A 6,860-nucleotide genomic window follows, 5' to 3' on the forward strand; every position below is an offset into this window, starting at 1 on the left:
TAATTTTTTTTTTTTAAATAGTTATTATTACTCCAGCTTTATCCATGAGGAGAAAGAGGTTCGTGAAGGAGATGTAACTGCTCCAGATATTGGACACAGTAGGTAAAAGAGCTGGGATTTTACATAGGTGTTTCTGAATCTAAAGCCCATGATTTCTCTACTACATTATAGCAGCATATCTGAGGAGTCACCTTAAGTCTTCCAGACCTGAGGTAAGCCATAAAATTTGTCCAAAGTTTTTTGTATCTCAAGTATCAAGGATATCCAAGAACACAATGGAAACTTGGAGAGAATAATCAGCCAGCATCTTAGTGAAGCTGGGAGAATCATACACACCCCTCACATCACACATCAAAAAAAAAAAAAAAAAATGCCAATTCAACCATCTGGAGAACAGTTTAGCAATTCCTTCAGAATTGCTAAAGTTCCCTTCAGCAAAGTTCCCTTTAGAAGATCTTTCCCATACCATATTCTCTTGGGAGAAATGGATAATCGTGGTGATGACAGCTTTTCTGAGCTGGATCTGAGCTGGCCACACAGGTAATAGAGAAAATATGGAAAAATTTTGTGTAATTAGTGCAGGAAGAGTCATCATATCTGCACTGGAGGCCACTTGTCAGTTTGTTCCTGACACTGCAGTAAAAGAAGAAACAGGCTTTATTTCTTAAGGAAGAAATCCTCTAACATATAGAGCTGAACCAAAAGCAAGCACATGGAAACAAGAAAGACAAATAAAAGAAAAAACCGGAAGGAGACAGACAAAAATCCCCCTCATGTATACGGAAGGGAAAGTTCTCATATATATTAGCAGCCCCTCGTAGTCTATCTATAGGCAAAGCTGCCTCGGAGGAGGGATGTGGAATCAGATGTGAGCCATACAGTAGCCTTGCAAGTCCATTGTTACCACCAGTGTCACCTTCTGTTGCCATGGCACTACTTTGACTCCGACTCAGCTTCACTCCCTCCAAGAAGCTAATCAAAGCAGAGATGCCAATAGCTCCATTTTCTGACTGGGCTTTTTTTTTCTTTTCAATTTAATTCTTTGAATATTTTCTATTGAACCATTGTTAATACACCAATTTTACACTTTAATGAACACTCCCTGGGTAAATATATTAGTGAACCAGAATCTTATCAGATTCTTCCCTCACCTTCAAAGTACTGAGTGAATAAATGAAATTTATTAAATTATGGCATGGATTAACGAATATACCTATTCAATAAATAAGAGTAACTTGAGGGATACAACAATAAAGCACCTTTTTTTTTTTTGTCTCCAACTGTTCATTTGATTTTTTTAGTGGGGTTAGGTTTTTTGTCTGTGGATGAAAACTCAAGGATGACCTATGACATATCTGATCATTCATAGGCAATATAATTCCTTTTTCTCAGCTATGCTTATAAAATATGTATAAATTCAGTACTTAAAAGACTCAGACTTGAGAATTCCAGTTTCAGGGCAGTGATATAGACCTTGAAGGAACATCACTTCTACCCTTGCATAAAGAAAAAACCTGAAAAAAACCTGCAAATGTTAAGAATTTTTCTTGCACCTATTAGAGAAATGAAGTTTCAGGGAACCAGTTAATCTGCAGTCTGGAGAAAGACAAATGCTTGCAGTGAGAAACAGAACCTGATATTAAATATAGTGAAGCTTGTCCTAACATAACATTTGTCAGTAAAATATCTGCAAGTTCCTTTTTAAAATTCTCTTATTGATAAATTGATGCATCTATTAAAATTGAACAAATTTAATCAAAATTTAATAAATTTCATTGCTTCTTTTCAGGTTCATTACAAATATAATAAATTTAGACAAATAAAAGTTACTTTCTGCTACTTGCAACTTTGTATATATATTAAAGTTTTGATTTTAACTATTTTCCCTCTCATGCAGCCAGACCATTTACTAATTTACTAGACTCAGTCATATTTAATAAATAAAATACATACTATTGTCTTGCATCCACATCCAAACATTTCTGCTACTATACTTCCAGTAGAATCTTAATCACCCATATTAACTATAATTTGTATTCCAAAGAACTACATCTACTTTACAGAGAAAACTGGGAGGTAGGTGTTCAGTAATTGTCATACAAAGCATCTTAGCAAACCAGTAGGACTCATAAGCATGCACAATATGTTGACCTAAGTCCACTCACGTTCCTCCTACATATTTTTAAGTGGTAAAACATGAACATATCCATTAACATGAACCATAAGAATAAGCACTCTGTAACATCACAAAGTATTGATAAAAAGCAAATACACACACACACACACACACACACAAACACACACACATGGAACATGATCAACTAATTACTTGGTGACCAAAGCTTCAGTATTCTATCTAACTTGGAAAGTATCTGGTTATCAAAACAACGCCCAAGAATTACCTTCATTTAATATTAGTTTGGGATCTTAAATTAAAGGTCTTGGAAATTACATTTAAGTCCATATGCTTCTGAACCACCCTTCATATAAAATGTTTTTATAATTACAAATAAATTTACTTCAAAAATGTAACACTTTTCAAAATCATAAGCATTATGTAGAAATTGTCTTACATTAACTGATAATAAACAAATATACTAAATGTAAGGACTCAACAAGTTAACTAGTCTCTTAGTGAAAATACAAATCTTATTTTCAAAAAATTCTGTATTGTATACAGAGAAAATCAAAGAAAAAAGAGATAGTTATTCTCTTGAAAGAAAAAAACATTAAATCAGTCTGAATTGTTCAAACTTTTAGTCTTTCTTACATGTATTTGGATTCTTACATAAAACTTCTGAGCTAGCAGATTCTATAAAAAATAATCTCTTTTTAAAAGACTACCACATTTAAAGAATTAGAAGTTGATTTTCTAGGTATTTGGTGGGGATTGTTAGATTTATTTATTTATTATTTTTTTTTAATATTTCATTTTACATTTTTAATGTCTTTCATTCTTGTTAGTGCTAATTGTTTTTTTAACATCTTTATTGGAGTATAATTGCTTTACAATGCTGTGTTAGTTTCTGCTTTACAGAAAAGTGAATCAGTTATACATATACATATGTTCCCATATCTCTTCCCTCTTGCATCTCTCTCTCTCCCACCCTCCCTATCCCACCTCTCTAGGTGGTCACAAAGCACCCAGCTGATCTCCATGTGCTATGCGGCTGCTTCCCAATAGCTATCTATTTTACGTTTGGTAGTGTATATATGTCCATGCCACTCTCTCACTTTGTGCCAGCTTACCCTTCCCCCTCCCCGTATCCTCAAGTCCATTCTCTAGTAGGTCTGTGTCTTTATTCCCATCTTGCCCCTAGGTTCTTCATGACCATTTTTTTTTTTTTTTAGATTCCTTATATATGTGTTAGAATACGGTATTTGTTTTTTTTTCTTTCTGACTTACTTCACTCTGTATGACAGACTCTAGGTCCATCCACCTCACTACAAATAACTAAATTTCGTTTCTTCTTACGGCTGAGTAAAATTCCATTGTATATATGTGCCACATCTTCTTTATCCATTCATCTGTCGATGGACACTTAGGTTGCTTCCATGTCCTGGCTATTGTAAATAGAGCTGCAATGAACATTGTGGTACATGACTCTTTTTGAATTATGGTTTTCTCAAGGTATATGCCCAGTAGTGGGATTGCTGGCTCGTATGGCAGTTCTATTTTTAGTTTTCTAAGGAACCTCCATACTGTTCTCCATAGTGGCTGTATCAATTTACATTCCCACCAACAGTGCAAGAGTGTTCCCTTATCTCCAGACCCTCTCTAGCATTTATTGCTTGTAGATTTTTTAATGATGGCCATCTGACCAGTGTGAGATGATATCTCATTGTAGTTTTGATTTGCATTTCTCTAATGATTAATGATGTTGAGCATTCTTTCATGTGTCTGTTGGCAATCTGTATATCTTCTTTGGAGAAATGTCTATTTAGGTCTTCTGCCCATTTTTGGATTGGGTTGTTTGTTTTTTTAATATTGAGCTGCATGAGCTGTTTATATATTTTGGAGGTTAATCCTTTGTGCGTTGATTCATTTGCAAATATTTTCTCCCATTCTGAGGGTTGTCTTTTCGTCTTGTTTGTAGTTTCCTTTACTTTGCAAAAGCTTTTAAGTTTCATTAGGTCCCATTTGTTTATTTTTGTTTTTATTTCCATTACTCTAGGAGGTGGATCAAAAAAAATCTTGCTGTGATTTATGTCAAAGAGTGTTCTTCCTATGTTTTCCTCCAAGAGTTTTATAGTGTTCAGGCTTACATTTAGGTCTTTAATCCATTTTGAGTTTATTTTTGTGTATGGTGTTAGGGAGTGTTCTCATTTCATTCTTTTACAGGTAGCTGTCCAGTTTTCCCAGCACCACTTATTGAAGAGGCTCTCTTTTCTCCATTGTATGTCCTTGCCTACTTTGTCATAGATTAGTTGACCATAGGTGCATGGGTTTATCTCTGGGCTTTCTATCCGGTTCCATTGATCTATATTTCTGTTTTTGTGCCAGTACCATACTGTCTTGATTACTCTAGCTTTGTAGTATAGTCTGAAGTCAGGGAGCCTGATTCCTCCAGCTCCGTTTTTCTTTCTCAAGATTGCTTTGGCTATTCAGGGTCTTTTGTGTTTCCATACAAATTGTGAAATTTTTTGTTCTACTTCTGTGAAAAATGTCAGTGGTAGTTTGATAAGGATTGCATTGAATCTGTAGATTGCTTTGGGTAGTAGAGTCATTTTCACAATGTTGATTCTTCCAATCCAAGAACATGGTATATCTCTCCATCTATTTGTATCATCTTTAATTTCTTTCATCAGTGTCTTATAATTTTCTGCATACAGGTCTTTTGTCTCCTTAGGTAGGTTTATTCCTAGATATTTTATTCTTTTTGTTGCAGTGGTAAATGGGAGTGTTTTCTTAATTTCACTTTCAGATTTTTCATCATTAGTGTATAGGAATGCAAGAGATTTCTGTGCATTAATTTTGGATCCTGCTACTTTACCGAATTCATTGATTAGCTCTAGTAGTATTCTGGTAGCATCTTTAGGATTCTCTATGTATAGTATCATGTCATCTGCAAACAGTGACAGCTTTACATCTTTTCTGATTTGGATTCCTTTTATTTCTTTTTCTTCTCTGATTGCTGTGGCTAAAACTTCCAAAACTATGTTGAATAATAGTGGTGAGCGTGGGCAACCTTGTCTTGTTCCTGATCTTAGTGGAAATGGTTTCAGTTTTTCTCCATTGAGGACAATGTTGGCTGTGGGTTTGTCATATATGGCCTTATTATGTTGAGGTAAGTTCCCTCTATGCCTACGTTCTGGAGGGTTTTTATCATCAATGGGTGTTAAATTTTGTCGAAAGCTTTCTCTGCATCTATTGAGATGATCATATGGTTTGTCTCCTTCAATTTATTAATATGGTGTATCACATTGATTGATTTGCATATATTGAAGAATCCTTGCATTCCTGGGATGAACCCCACTTGATCATGGTGTATGATCCTTTTAATGTGCTGTTGGATTCTGTTTCCTAGTATTTTGTTGAGGATTTTTGCATCTATGTTCATCAGTGATATTGGCCTGTAGTTTTCTTTCTTTGTGACATCTTTGTCTGGTTTTGGTATCAGGGTGATGGTGGCCTCATAGAATGAGTTTGGGAGTGTTCCTCCCTCTGGTATATTTTGGAAGAGCTTTAGAAGGATACGTGTTAGCTCTTCTCTAAATGTTTGATAGAATTTGCCTGTGAAGCCATCTGGTCCTGGGTTTCTGTTTGTTGGAAGATTTTTAATCACAGTTTCAATTTCAGTGCTTGTGACTGGTCTGTTCATATTTTCTACTTCTTCCTGGTTCAGTCTCAGAAGGTTGCGCATTTCTAAGAATTTGTCCATTTCTTCCAGGTTGTCCAATTTATTGGCATATAGTTGCTTTTAGTAATCTCTCATGATCCTTTGTATTTCTGCAGTGTCAGTTGTTACTTCTCCTTTTTCATTTCTAATTCTATTGATTTGAGTCTTCTCCCTTTTTCTCTTGATGAGTCTGGCTAATGGTTTGTCAACTCAAAGAACCAGCTTTTAGTTTTATTGATCTTTGCTATATTTTCCTTCATTTCGTTTTCATTTATTTCTGATCTGACCTTTATGATTTCTTTCCTTCTGCTAAGTTTGGGTTTTTTTTGTTCTTCTTTCTCTAATTGCTTTAGGTGTAAGTTTAGGTTGTTTATTTGAGATGTTTCTTTTTTTTGAGGTAGGATTGTATTGCTATAAACTTTCCTCTTAGAACTGCTTTTGCTGCATCCCATAGGTTTTGGGTCGTCATGTTTTCACTGTCATTTGTTTCTAGGTACTTTTTGATTTCCTCTTTGATTTCTTCAGTGATCTCTTGGTTATTAAGTAGTGTATTGTTTAGCCTCCATGTGTTTGTATTTTTTACAGATCTTTTCCTGTAATTGATATCTAGTCTCATAGCATTGTGGTCGGAAAAGATACTTGATATGATTTCAATTTTCTTAAATTTACCAAGGCTTGATTTGTGACCCAAGATATGATCTATCCTGGAGAATGTTCCATGAGCACTTGAGAAGAAAGTGTATTCTGTTGTTTTTGGATGAAATGTCCTATAAATATCAATTAAGTCCATCTTGTTTAATGTATCATTTAAAGCTTGTGTTTCCTTATTTATTTTCATTTTGGATGATCTGTCCATTGGTGAAAGTGGGGTGTTAAATTCCCTACTATGATTGTGTTACTGCCGATTTCTCCTTTTATGGCTGTTAGTATTTTCCTTATGTATTGAGGTGCTCCTATGTTGGGTTCATAATTGTTTACAATTGTTACATCTTCTTCTTGGATTGATCCCTTGATCATTAT

Source organism: Balaenoptera borealis (assembly GCF_965194805.1).
Source record: "Balaenoptera borealis genome assembly, chromosome: 4".
NCBI classification, from domain to species: Eukaryota; Metazoa; Chordata; class Mammalia; order Artiodactyla; family Balaenopteridae; genus Balaenoptera; species Balaenoptera borealis.